Source organism: Gordionus sp. m RMFG-2023, chromosome 1 (assembly GCF_954871325.1).
Source record: "Gordionus sp. m RMFG-2023 chromosome 1, tfGorSpeb1-WG-v2, whole genome shotgun sequence".
Taxonomy (NCBI): domain Eukaryota; kingdom Metazoa; phylum Nematomorpha; class Gordioida; order Chordodea; family Parachordodidae; genus Gordionus; species Gordionus sp. m RMFG-2023.
Window position 1 is genome coordinate 39,253,981 of NC_088775.1, and position 14,980 is coordinate 39,268,960.

At 25.4% G+C, this 14,980-nt stretch overlaps 1 protein-coding gene across 5 annotated transcripts in view; it reads left to right on the forward strand.

The window, feature by feature from the left end:
• The first annotated feature begins 6,010 nt into the window (after positions 1 to 6,010).
• LOC135922940 (uncharacterized) overlaps positions 6,011 to 14,980 on the forward strand; it is an 83,817-nt gene continuing 74,847 nt past the window's right edge. For 4 of the 5 annotated variants that reach the window (XM_065457480.1, XM_065457483.1, XM_065457485.1 and 1 more), the window contains exon 1: positions 6,011 to 6,116. The gene's annotated coding sequence lies outside the window, so the exon portion shown is untranslated. The remainder of the gene's footprint in view (positions 6,117 to 14,980) is intronic. The other variant, XM_065457481.1, reaches the window with a different exon arrangement.

Sequence of the window (14,980 nt, forward strand, 5' to 3'; positions counted from 1 at the left end):
ATTTCGGCCGGTTTCCCCAATATTTTGGAGCCATTAGGTCTCTTAAATGTGGACGGTAAGCGCCCCGACGGCATGTCTTTAACGTCTTGCAAGCGGCAAAAGACTTGTCTGGGACGTCTCTTGTGTTACCTCCTTTCCGGCTAACGGAAATACCGACCCCTTGGAACTACAAGAAACCAATATGTATAATAAATATAGATTCCTCCCTAATTCTTTTTTATTTATTCCCCTAATTTTTAGCGTCCTTGGAAACCCCGGCCCCCATTGGGTAGAAGAATTTCGTTAAGGACAGGGTTTAAAAACGAGTCCCTATCTCTTAAACAAAAAATCCAATTTGAAATCCTAAAGGGGAACTACAAATGTTTCTTCGAAAAACTCCCATTTCCCTCCTAGTTCATCAAATATAGTTATTTATTATATATTAAAAACTGTTTTGTTAATTTTATTTATATTTTGCATTGCAACTATATTTAGGATTTAACCACAAAAAAATATTTTTCGTTTATGTATTAAATATTTAATATATATATAATTTTTTGATAATGTATATACTTTAAATAATAAATTAATATTAAATAGGAGAAAAATTATAAATTTTTTAAATATTTTGTATAGTAAGTTAATAGTAGCTCAACCTTCACTATTTTTGGTTAGCTTCATTGTAAGAGATGAAAAAATTTCCCCTTAGAAGGAATAATCTAAATTGTATAGATACATGTTGTTGATCATCAGTTAATTTTATTTGGGTCTTCTAATAGTATATAAATCAACCGATTATAATTTTTTGACATCTCAAATTGTGTGTTATCATCATCATTACAAGCTTAATTTTTGATATCCACATCATACCCAAAAAGTTACGATTTGAGCTTTGTCAGATATTCCAATATTTGTATGAACTTCAACAATTATTTCACAAATTCTTTCAAATGCTTCAAACTCAAATGAAAGTATTAAAAATACGATCAAATGTATCTTTGGCAAGCTATATATAACTATAATTATTATGTTATTTTTCAATCAACCCTACCCAATGGCTTGTGGATAACTCCTACTTTTAATATACCATAAGGCAGTTGTGCAGATAGTCTTGTTTTAACTTTTCTTTTAAACTTTTTATTCCAATTATAAATTTTTCGACAATGTTTTGTTTGTTGCAAAGATCTTCGTGACAAAATTATATACAAGAGCCAATAATCATGATTAGATTTACTAAAATTTTTATTAGAACAATTTTCTTTTATTTCTATAGCCTATTTATAATTACATAAACACTTTAATGTATATAATGTTTCATCATAACTTGAATTTAACTCTTTTGGAAACACTGCTTTCATGACTAAATATAATTCATCTGGTAAATTACCTATTAAGCTTAGAGTATTCTTACTATCATGAAATTTTAAATAATCTTCTAACTTGTCAATGGACTTTGTTTTATTATTATTATCCCATATAGGTATATTCATAATTTAGAGAAAAATTATTAAAATTTTTTAATTATTCTTCACTTTTTCAAATTAATCATTTCTTACGTGTTTTTGATATAAATATTACATTCCAGAACTTTTTCTATCTAGTTGTCTATGTTCCAGTAGCAAAATCATATTGTCTGTAGATTTTAGAATATTTTGTAAGTCATTATAGCCCAATTTTATTTAGTTCGTCTAATTTGATATATACCTCATCTGGTAGTCTTCTTGTAAAGGAACCTGCTTTTTCGATGTCCGAGATTTGAGTGTCCTTGAAGATGTCTTCGAATCTACTCAAAAAAAGCTCGCCATTGCCTGAGTATATTGAAAATTCAATATTTATATTAACATTATTATTGGGAATCTGTTTCATATTTATTTATTTATTTACGATTTCCTCGAATATGTAGCGGAGCTGCCACCATAAAGTATTTTAGAAGATTGGTTTATATAAAAATCGTTTAATTAAATAAATTATTAAATTTTATACAATATATATTTTAAAATTTTACATTTTCTTTGAACTAAAAAAAATCTGCTTTATATAACAAAATATATCAAAATTTATATAAAAAAAATCAATCTATCAATTTATAAAAAAATCAATTTATATCAACATAAAAAAAACAATTTAAAGGTTAGTATTAATCGGTCATATTAACAATTTGAATATCAATTTTCCAACATTTTATTCAAAAATATTAATAAAATAGTATTTAGTCAAAGAGATTGAAATCAAACGATAATTTATTTTATTATTATATATATTTATTCTATTAAATTTAAAATTATTAGTGAGTTAGAATTAATAAGTGTTTTTAATAATATTTTAATTATTAATATATATCTATAATTTTTTAAATATTTTTCATTTTTACTTCCATTTTGTAAAACAGAAGAAATAGAAATACAAAAGTTAAATAAGGCTGAGCATGAAAAAAAGTAATGTGTCGTAAGCCATATATTATTGAATTCAATTGATCAATCAGAGTTTATCATTGCTGCTTATTGCATAATAAATTTTTTTAGCTCACTACTTTGTAGAAATTTACAAAAACCAAATTTAGATTTGGTTCAGGTTATTGATTTGACGGAAAATATATATGAACAGGTAGATAGAATAAGAATGAATGTAGATAAATATTTTCATAATATTTATCTAAACGTTGAATCGAAGGCTAAATTTTATGATATAACACTAATTAAACCTCTTCTAGCCCCTAGGCCATTATTGAGATGTAAAATAAATATTGGCTCAACTGAAGAATATTATAAAATATTTATCTTCATCCCATTCTTAGATACTTTTTTATCCCAAATAAAAGTACATTTTTATATAAAAAACAAGTCTTTAGGAATCTTCAAGTTTTATTACCCAAAGATCCTTCTTCGTTTTCTAATGCCACTATTGGTAAAATTAAATATTTAGCAAAATTTTATTCCTATGAGATTGATACTGAAATAAATTTAATCAGTGAATTCGAGTTGTGGTATAAAAATTTACTACGTTTAGCTATTTTACCTGAGCATGCTAATGATGCGCTCAATCGGTGTAAAGAAACCTTGGCTCAATTTCCTAATATTTTTAAGTTGTTTTATATTCTTGCATGTTTGCCTATTACAACATGTACGAATGAAAGGACTTTTTCCAACTTGAGAAGGTTGAAAACATATTTACGAAGTACTGAATCTCGGCTAAATGGGTTAGCTCTGTTAAATATACATAGAGATTTGGTTCCAACGACAAACGAAATTCTTGATGAATTGGCAACATTCCCAAGAAAATTAAAAATCACATTATAATTATAGAAAATATTTTGTATAATATTGTATTTGATAAGAAGTTAAAAAAAACTTGTTAATTTAATTATTTTCTAGTCAATATTTTATATACACTACTATTAGTATTTTCACAAAAAAAAATTAAATTCTACTTATATTGTATGAGAATTTAAGCTGAGGCTAGTTTTTAAAGCAAATTTTATAAAAAAATGACATTACACTTTATTTCAACTTTACATTTAAAAAAACTTTATTAAATATAATATATTTAACTTGAAATAATAAAAAATAGGTTTGTAATATGCATAACACGAATTAGTAAATAATAGTTAAAAATAGAAATATAATTATTATTAAATTATTCATAATTTAATAGAATAGCTAAAATATAAGACCCGGCCGAAGGCCGGGGGAAAGCTGGTTGAAGGCCAGGTTAAAGGGGTTTGGGGGCGAAGCCCTGAAAATTATCCCCCCCCCCCATAAGAAAATCCTGGATACGCCACTGCATCTTTCTAATATCTCTAACATTCATTTAGGTTTAAATCAAAGTTTTAAAAAATTTTCTTTTTTCATCGTGGAATACAATATAATGGCAGTGCTAATTTATTACTAGAACCAAAGATCATATAACATTTTAATATCAAAAATTTTAAATCCGGATTAAAACAAACTGGTTTAATTTTCTATATACTTTGTTAACAAGCAAGCCGAGCAGGACGACCTTGGACCGAGCAAGCCGACCTAGCAGGAGGACCGAGCAAGCCGACCTTCGACACAGCAAGCCGACCCAAAGGGACGCTTGAAGCTCATTTGTTCGGGTCGGGTGATCTATAGCCAAATAGGTTGGCTCGGGTTTAAGGTCGTTTTATCGGATTTACCCTTGTTAGGTTTTCGGTCAAGCCTACCCGACCCAGAAATTTAAAAACACTACTCACGCTCCATACTGGTATAATTTCTTTTTGATTTCAATAAAGCTATTTATGCGAATCGGCTTTGCTTTCTCCTTCTAAAATAAAATATCTTCTAGATTTGCAGCTATGCCAATAGGTAATAATTATGGGCTAAAAAACTTAATGTAGGTAGTTGGCTGATCAACGTTTTTAATTGTTTAAAACTTTCTTGGTGATTCACACGCAAAGTCAATTTTTATTTATTAACGTTCTGTAAAGAAGATAACAAAATTGTTCAAAAACATTTTGGTGGTGGCTTGCTCTGTTTAGAAAGTAGAAAGTTCTTCCGAAGTTTTTGGCTCAGTCATGCTTGTAATTTCTTTAATTTTATCCTCATTGGTATGCATGCCATCTTCATCATTTTTATCTTTTGAAGATGTGATTCATTGTTGTCTCCTATAAGTAACAAGTCACCTATGTAGAATATTAAGTCATTAGGATCTCTAAATATTTGCTCCATCGATTGCTGAAATATCACTGAAAAGGTTAAAAACTAAAAGGTAGTTCTTGTAAAACGAAAATATCTTTTATGCGTCGATATATATCCATTGAATCTTTGTATATAGAGATTTGGAGAAGGCCTGCTTGAAATCCATTTTACTACATTTATTTCCTCTGGATTATATAGAAATCAAATCATTGATTCATTAAGATAATTTTGCTTAAATAAAAATTAAACAAAATTTGTAAAATATTTAGATAATCATTTAATAGATAAATTATATAATATGGTATATTTACCTTTAAAAAATAAATTAATTTTAACACTCTACACCAACAATGATTGTGAAAGTATAAATCATGTATTAAAAACAAAATTTGATTGGAAAAAAACTCCTTTACATATAATGATAAATAAAATAAATGATATAGTTTAAATACAGGAAAAAGATGCGAGCCATATGTGGGTTGGGCAAAGCTGAAATGATCATATCGTAGAAATCGCGCAGTCTCAAACTGCCATTATTTAAAAAAACCGGCATCAATGGGCTTACTAATCTGACATCTTTTACTAGCTCAATGATTATATTGTCTGTTCATTTAATTTTTTCGTTATGCCAATTATTATTGTATAAGAGGGGGGGGGGGGTTGGGTACGGTTTTTGGCTTCTCATCTGATTTCATGTAATTTGACAGAAGTTTTCGTCATGGTTAATTCATTTTTATAACCATGATCTATCATTCCCACAAATTTAAAAGTATTCAACCATGTTCTGCCTAACATCGGTATCTTGTCGCTGTAAGTATAAGCAATTATCTACGCTTGAGATTTTCCTTATTAACTATTTATAATACAAATTATTTTTTTAAGCCCTGAAAATTATTTTAAAAAAATGAAGGTAGAACAATGTAATATTTAACTAATAAAATGTGAGAGGAATACCGTATATTTCATTAGTTATATTATATTTATTTAAATAAAGAAACAATTGAACCTAAAAAATTTTAAACAAGGATATTTAAAAATATTGAATATGTGTATAAGGAGCCACCGTTAAAATTCCTCAATTTGTAAGATTTAATCAAAAGTGGAAGGAAGGGGGGGGGCGAATTTTATAGAACGCTCTACAAATGCCCGCCCCCCTCCCCCACCCATAGTGCAATTACTGCACTAATAATTGGCAGATAATTAAGAAATATAAAAATAATTAAAATACCATGCAAATGATTAAAATTTGCAGAGTTTAAAAATTTGTGAAAAAGGCACATATCAAAATCTGATTATATTTAATTCTCCTCCGTAATTCTAATTAGCAACTATTCACGAAGAGTCAATCAATTCATAATTTATTCAATCAATCTCATTTTCTAACCTATCTTATTTGATAAAGTATTATATATTCATTCATACAATTAATATTTCACGTCTAATTGGATCTCCTCACAAGTCCTATGCTCGCCAATATTGTAGGTTTTTAAATTACTATTAAAGTTATAACATTTTATTCTAAATTTATAATTATATTTTATTTAAGAAATATAATTAAAAATTTTTTTTTATATAATATATAAATTTTTACTACGAAAACTTTTAAATATAAATAGTCAAGATTAGATATAAAATTATATTCAAAAACTTTTATACATAAACAGTTAAGATTTACTTAAGTTAATTTATTAAATTTAGTTTTACATCATAATAATTGAAAGCATATGGTTTTTATATTCCTACTATTATAGGCAACTTTATATTAATGATTTATTTATTGATTTTTTCATAATATTAAATTATAATTACCTTTTTTACTCCAAAATTGCATTAATTTAAAATAATAAAATTTTGATTAAGTTATTTCAATAAAATATGATTAGATTCTTGAATTTATTTTTGGAATGTCTCATTGGGTAAAAAAAACATTAGGTCTGGCTTGGCTGGGCTTCTGTGCTAACTTTATTTAATTGAGGTTAGGAAATAAACTCAAAATATTTGTCTTATTTTTAAATCTCATTATTTAAATTTAATAATTAACAGTAATGAGCCAGCCTTACAGAACTCTAAATAGCTGATTTAAAGATAAGTCTAAGAACATTTTCTTGATGTTTAAATATGATTTTTCAGACAATTCCTATTTTAAATGATTAAGGTAGTGCCCATTAAGACTAAGTTAATGGTAAACAGACTTAGGTGGTATGGGCACACAATGAGAAGGCCTATGAACTACATAGGAAATAAGATTGAGAGTTTGGAAGTGATGGGCAAATGTAAAAGAGGAAGGCCAAAACTTCTATGGGGCCATAAAGTTAGAGTCAATATAAAGAAGTATAAATTAGATAAAAGAGATTGTATGAATAACATAAAGTGGAGAGAGATGTTGAAGGAGCTTACCACTAGAAAAGGTGAAAGCTAAAGAGAAAATTTTTTTTAATGACTATAAAGATTAAGCTTTGTACTACTACATAATGACATATATTATAATTTCTTTATCTGTTTATTTCTGCATTTAATTAATATAAATTTTAATATTATTTGGTGCATTGTAATTTTTGATATGTGCAACTATTACTGAAAAAGAATCTGCATTTCACTGTAATATTCTGATATTTATTGATTAATTATCAACTTACAAATAAATAATTCTATATCATTCTTGGAAAATATTATTTTATAAATAATAATTAAAAATGGTCTTATATTAAATTAAACCAATTCCCAAATTTTGAAAAAAATTAATTTGCTATAAGAACAAGTGAATTTTCACTACCTCATAAAATTAAAATATTTATTTGTAGGGCTGTGCTGATCCACATATTTTTCTCCAATCCGATCCAATATTTTCCGATATTGGTTCAAAACCGATCCTATACCAATCTGATATTGATTTTCCACCACCAACCAAATGTAATTAACCCTTTAAAGTCCCGTGAGCTAATTTGACATCATCTTATTGAATGTTATTTTTTAACGTTTAAAACGACTCAATGATTTAATTTAACATTTTAAAATAAATATACAAATAAATTCAATTGTATTTTATCAATAATAAAAAAAAATATGCTTAATTGTTTTTATTTTATTATCATTTAAATTTTGACTATATTTCCGTTTCAATTTTTTCTGAATTACTTGTTTTTACATATTATTTAAATATATTTTAATTGAAAAATTTTGAAAACTGTTTATTTTATAAAGAAGAAAAAATATTCAAATATGTCATCACGAATTTATATTTTTTTAGAATTTTAATTATTTTTGTAAATATAATTTTAAAATTATGATGCCAAATTAACTCATTGGGAATTTAATAAGTTATTTTATTAACATTGAATAGATTTTATTTTTTATAGATGTCAAATAAAATAATTATAATTGAAGGTGATATTTCGGAAACAGATATTGATAATAGTGAGGATAATTTTAATCATCCTATTATTCGCCCATAAATGCACTTCACATAGAACTTGATAATGTTCATGAATGCCCTAGTTTTCCTAATCTCAGTAGTAATTGGGTATTAAAAAATATTGAATCATTTGATACATTTTCTAAAAAATTTTCTAATCCCCCAAATAATATTCCAACACCATATCGAATAATATTTCATTTGATAGATACCTGCATTGTGAATGCATGGTAATTGCATCGAAGACATTACTTCAAAAAAATGAAAAATCTTTTATAAATTATAACATTTAAATCTCAAATAGCTCCTGCCTTGTTAATGGCAGGTAAAATTAGTAAAAGAAAATTAGGGAGACCATCAAATGAAAATCCTAAAATACAAAAAGGATCTAAGTTACCTAAGATAATAACTGACGTTAGATATGATAATTTAGGGTATTGGCCAGAAGTTTCCAAGACTCGAAAAAGGTGTAAATTATGTGTTATCGCATATTTAAGGACTATGTGTGAAAAAATTTATGCTATAACTAGGAAATAAATTTTTAAAAATTTTTCATAATAAATAAATATTTTTTTATATACATGCATTTCGCTCAATGATGCCAAATTGTAACATGATTTTTTTTTACCTGTATACTATGAAATAAAAGTCGAAATAAGAATTTTACATCCTTGGTGTATATAAGTGAAGATTTTTGATAAAAAAAATTTTTAGTTTTATTTTAAAAAGTCGAGCTTTAAAGGTAATGCAAAAAATCAAATTATGCATGTAATTTAATTTTTTTATTTCTACAATAGTTAAAAAAAAGTTTACGGATATTGGTATGAATTTTTCATTAGTCTTCCCCTTGAAATTAGAATTCTGCAGATAACGCATTTTGTAAAATTATTTTTCCTCTGTAAAATATTTCCATAATTCAGATACCATATTTTAAAAAATTCTTTTATTTAAAGTATATATAATAAAATTGGTGTCAATATTAAAAAGATTAAAAATAGATAACGTTTTGTGTGTTTCTTTCTCTTTTTTATGGGTGTATCGATACCACTAACTGGAGGCCGATCCGATATTCAGAATATTAAATTGATATCGGCTGATTACCGATCCGAAATCATCCAATTTTGTATTCTGTAAAGATACCAATGGTTTTTATTTTTAATATAATTTTTATTAGTATAACATCTATAATTTAACCATAACATAACTTATGTCATTTAAATATATTATAATGATCAGTTATAGTTTATATTTAATTCAATTGCAATTCTAAAAGTATATAAAATATTTTTATTGTTAAATCACTTTTATATTATAAGTAATACATTAATCTATATACATAATAAGTAATAAACAAATATATATGAAATTTGAAATAAATATTTAAAATAACATTTAACATTAATATATCAAAGATTTCTTTTTAGAAATACCAAAATCCAATTTATCAGAGGTCAGCCTGTGGCCATGGTAACTATCAATATCACCAGCTTCACTAAAAACTGATTCTGAAGAGATTATCGCATACTTTTATAAACAGAATACGAAAAAAAATAACAATATGGCAGAATGTTTATTAATTAATTATTATTATTTAAAAAAATATACATAAAAATGGATTTCGATTTTATTTATAAAAATAAATTATTTTAGATATAACTTTTTTTTAAAATTTTATAACATTTTATTTTGTTAAAGACGTCATTTTATATGGGATAGGATTTTAAAATATTGGCCGATAACAATGGATGAATTATCGGCCTGATCCGATCCGATAAAAAATATCGGTACATCCCTCATATTTTTATAAAAAAACTTTTTAAATACTATAAATCTATTTAAGAAAATAAATAAGACGTCATTTTTATATGGGATCGGATAATTTTATAATATTGGCCGATAACCGATATTTTAAAATGGGTGAATTATCGGCCTGATCCGATCCGTTAAAAAATATCGGTACATCCCTACTATTTTTATAAAATTTTTTTTAAATACTATAAATCTATTTAAAAAATATATAATTAATATCTAGGTAAAAAAATGACGTAAGTGGTCTTAATGTATAATATATCTCCATTTATAATCATTATTTTGCTTTAATATTTGGTAAGATAGAACTAACCTTAAACTTGATAAAATATTTATTTATTTAAATTTATTATGCTTAGATTAAAGATAATCAGGATAATTCTAATTTGTGCCAAAATTTTCTAAATAAACTTTTTTTAAATTTCAAATATTAAATTAAAAAAATATTTTTCTATTATGTCATCATTATAATTCATTATTTTGATATTTATTCTTCATATAAAACAAGATTTACATGAATACATTCAAATATAAAAAATATAGGACATTGAAATATGTTAATTTTGATATTTAAAACATTTATCACATAAGGAATTAATATGTTTCAAACATAATTTTTTTTCTCATATCTGGCAAAAATATTTAGTTTTCTTAAACTTCTATGACACATACTACACCTTCCTCTTGACTGGATAAAATTTCTATTTTGTTTTTTACCTAAAATATTGCAAATAAATTTCTTCAAAAATCAAGGCAATCTGAGAATTTTTGTTGTACTTCTAAATATCACTTAATAAGTTCCATTCATAATTTTTTATATGAAATTACTTCTTGGAGGTGATATTTTTATGTTTGCTATATTATGTGGATTAATTAATATTATGTTTAAAAGTATGTAAAAAATGTCTAGAAGTGTGTAAGAAATTGTTAGGGGCCATCAATTTGACCTTCTTAAAATTGAATAATTTTTTGTCATTCAATCAATCATATCTAACCTAACCTTTAATTATATTATAAAATATTATAATTTATCGTTTGTTTCGGTCATTTGTATGGTGGAGAATAGATAGCATTACGACATCCTTTTCTTTCTTTGGAATGATAATAATGTTATTTTTTCATATTCAACTCAAATGTATGAAAGAAAAATGATATAACATTTTAAATAATTTTATTATATTTACTTTCAGAATATGCAAAAATCATAATAAATGACAAAAATAATTCGAAAAATTAGATAATTATAATAATAATTTAAAAAAAAAAAAATTATTTATTTACTCCGGTGAAACCCCAATTAGCCACAAAATGCTTATATCTTAAAAACTACTTAACCAAAATAAATGAAATTTGGAATATAGACTCTGTTTTTATATAGTATCAATTCTAGCAAGCCTGGGGTTTCATATGCCCCACCAGAGTAAGAAAAGTTAAGTATTTTTCTTGTCAATTTATCATCTTTTAGACTTTCCAATTTTTCTATCTAAATAAGGACTAGAGGTTGACTCCGCCTAAACTGGCTCATATACCTGGTCCATCCCATAAAATATATCTTTTACAAGTTTCTAATATAAATTTGCTTAATTATTAGCTTTAAAAACATTTTCAGAACTTTTTTGTCTGGTTGGACCCAAAAATCTTTTTTACCCGCTCTTCAGGTCAAGCTAGGTCTGCACGAATATCTAATAAGGTTGGATCTTCAGGCCTGGTCACTGCACCAACCTCTAATAATGGCATCAATTCAATAATATTTCTAAAAATCTGTTACTCCATTATGTTATTAATATTTTATTTCAATTATAAATATTTTATAAATATGTTTACTAATTTCTAATTTCTTCCCCTCGTTTTATGAAATAACATATTTTTAATATTTAAACAATAAGATCCTATTTATAAATTTAAAAAAAAACGAAGGCGTTTGACATCCCCACCCCTACTCTCCTTCTAAATATTTTACTGATTTTGTAAAAAAATCAAATTAAATATTATATTGATTATTTTTTTAAAAAATTTGGAAAATTACCTAATTTTTTAAGTAAACTTTCCGAATTTACATCTTAAAATGTTAATGAAATATATTATCTACAATCCCATAAAAATAAAATATTTATAAAAAAAGCAATCGATATTATTTTGACAAGTAATTATATTTTAATTCATAATATAAATATGATTGTTATTTTGTTAGCTGAGTCAGGAGAGCAGGGACATTAATTGATGACAATTATATTCAATAAATATAGCGCACGCTGCAATATTTGAATTGTCGATTTCGCTTTTTTTTTAATCCCTATCATTTTTATATGATATGCTTAATCATATTATACTATAAAACAATTAGTTATTTTATTTATTTACAAGAAATTTATTACAAATAAAATGTATATAGCAGCTATATATATACTGACCTGTGCTCGACTTTGACGATTCCGGCAATCTTTTCCCCCCATTTTTTGACTAACTTTTTATATATCTCTATCCTTTTCTAAAAAAACTTTTAAAAAATATTATATTTTTTAATATATAAATGTAATAAATTATTAAAAATTTTACAATGAGAATTAAAAATTTATCAAAAATGTTTTATTTTCAATGGCAATTGCCAGAGTTTTGGATAAAATGACATTCCAATTTTCTGATATTTATGATATGATTGCTTTAAACATATTTGGAAAAATATACAAAGATAAAGATCATTATATATTAATCACATCACGCAACTTAGTCCTGTAAAATGAGGAATATCCTTAAAATAATGAATTGACTTTAGTCAAAAAATATGCAAGGAATGATATAATTAATGTTTAAGTCTTATTATTTGAAAGGCAATTATCGCCCTTTAAAATCCTGAATTTGACATCATTAACTTGCATACTTTTTATAACCGCTAAGAACGCTAATGATTTAATTTGGCATTGCAATATAATTATATAATAAATTTAATCTTTTTTTTATTAATTCGGCTAATAATAGGCTTTTGCTTGTATTTTATTATGTATTAACCTTTCCCCATTTTTGTGTATTCATTTTTAATATATGGTTATTTGTTTTTTTAAAATATATTTTTATTTATAATTTGTAAAAGAAAAATTTGTGAAAATTTGTTTTTAAATAAAGTATTATATTCAAAAAAAATAATAAAAACGAGAAAATGTTTATATATTATGAAAATCCTTGAAACATTTAATATGAAGTGCGATTTGACATGTTTGGCACATATATATATTGAGTATGTAGGCAATACTGCATCTGTATCTTTTCCCATCTATAACTTTGGATAAATAATGTCCAGATCAATCAGTAGGGTTTTCACTTTATAATGCCTGGCTTGCGTGCCCTGTACCTAAATTTTTCAATTTTTACTGGTTTTCGAAGGAGGTAGTTAGCAGTGTTGTTAAACGCTACTTTTAAAAGTAGCGCGCTATCGCTACATCTATTTTATAAAAAAAGTAGCGCGCAATCGCTACCGCTATCGTTTTCAAATGAGTAGCGCGCTATTAGCTACTTTCGGTACTGTCATCCCCAAGTCTAGAGCGACGATCAGAAAGTATAAGCTTTGCCATACTAAATAATCGTTCAGCACTAGCACTTGAGGGCAACGCAGTATTAAATTTAATAAACAAACTTTTTATATGAAAAAAAATCATCAAAAATATTTAAATTAGTATTTTTAGATTTAAAAAAAGCATCTAGAGGTTCAATAATATTATTATTATTTATTTCAAAAAAAACCGTCTATGGAAGGCTGCGGTTTCTATCTTGCTATAATATCGTGGTTAGGCATGTCATTTTTTAACGTTACCATCAGCCTATCAAGTTGCCCTTTAGATTCAGTCAAATTAATGTATGGCCAATTTAACTTGAAACTAGGATGATCTTGGTCCGTGGAGAAAAAGTGTTTATCATCTTTATAAAAGAATCATTATCCACCAAGGATAATGGTTGAACTGTATATTTTATAAAGTTCATAATGACTTTGTCAGCCAATTTTTGGGATACACCAGGTGTTGATGAATCCAAATTGGTTAATTTTGTTTGTATTAAATTTGATTTGGAAGTGGTTTATCTTCTTCCATTACCCCAAAACTTTTGAGATATTTTTCAATCTCTTTATAATTTGAAGTGTGCACAGTCTAAAATTATAAAATACTTAGAATAAAAATTATGTAGGAGATAAGTATACATAAAAATGATTGAAATAACTATTTTAAAATGTTTTAAATAATTTAGATAAAATTTATGAATATATAAAAAAAATGATTGGTTTTTGATTTTAATTTATTTAAAAAATTAAAGATTAACCTACACATTGATATTAAATTTGTTTAATATATTACCTTTAAATGTTTTTTCAAATTAAAGCTGCTCGTATGATTTGAAGAGATAATTTTGCGGCACATCTTGCACCGAAACCGATATCCAGTATTAATTTTTTCTTCAAGATTAAAGTATTTCTTGAATTTTGGGAAAGGATCATCTATATTTTGCTCATTTTCCAAAGAAATTTCAATATCTTCAACAATCTCACACATAACAAGATTTATAATGCTTAATATAAAATGTAAAATGAAATATAAAATAAGATAAAAGCAAGGACATACCAATAACGGAATTTCAAAAATATATAATTCAATGAATGCGCGAAATATAAATTAAATACAGATTGCTATTTAACAACTGTTTATATCTAATATATAACAATAATGTATATTTTTAAATATAAATTTAAATTTCAAAATTAAATTAAATAAAAGGATTATAATTTTAGATTTTATAAAAAATATATTTTAATCATTTTTAGATGTATTTATTATGTAAAATTGAACTACTTTCTAAATTAGTAGCGAGCTACCGCTATCGCTATTTTTTAAAAAAAGTAGCGCGCTATAGCTACCGCTACTGAAAAAAGTAGCGCGCTATAGTAGTGCGCTATTTTAACAACACTGGTAGTTAGTAACTTCTAGTCTAAATCAAGCAAACTCTTGTTATCTCGATTCACGAATTTACTAAAGCTGCATAGATAAAATTGGTGAATACTGGCCACTACCATTTTTTTCATCTTATTTTTATTCTATATATAGATATGAGATTATCACACATCAACTTCACCTCCATGTCAAAT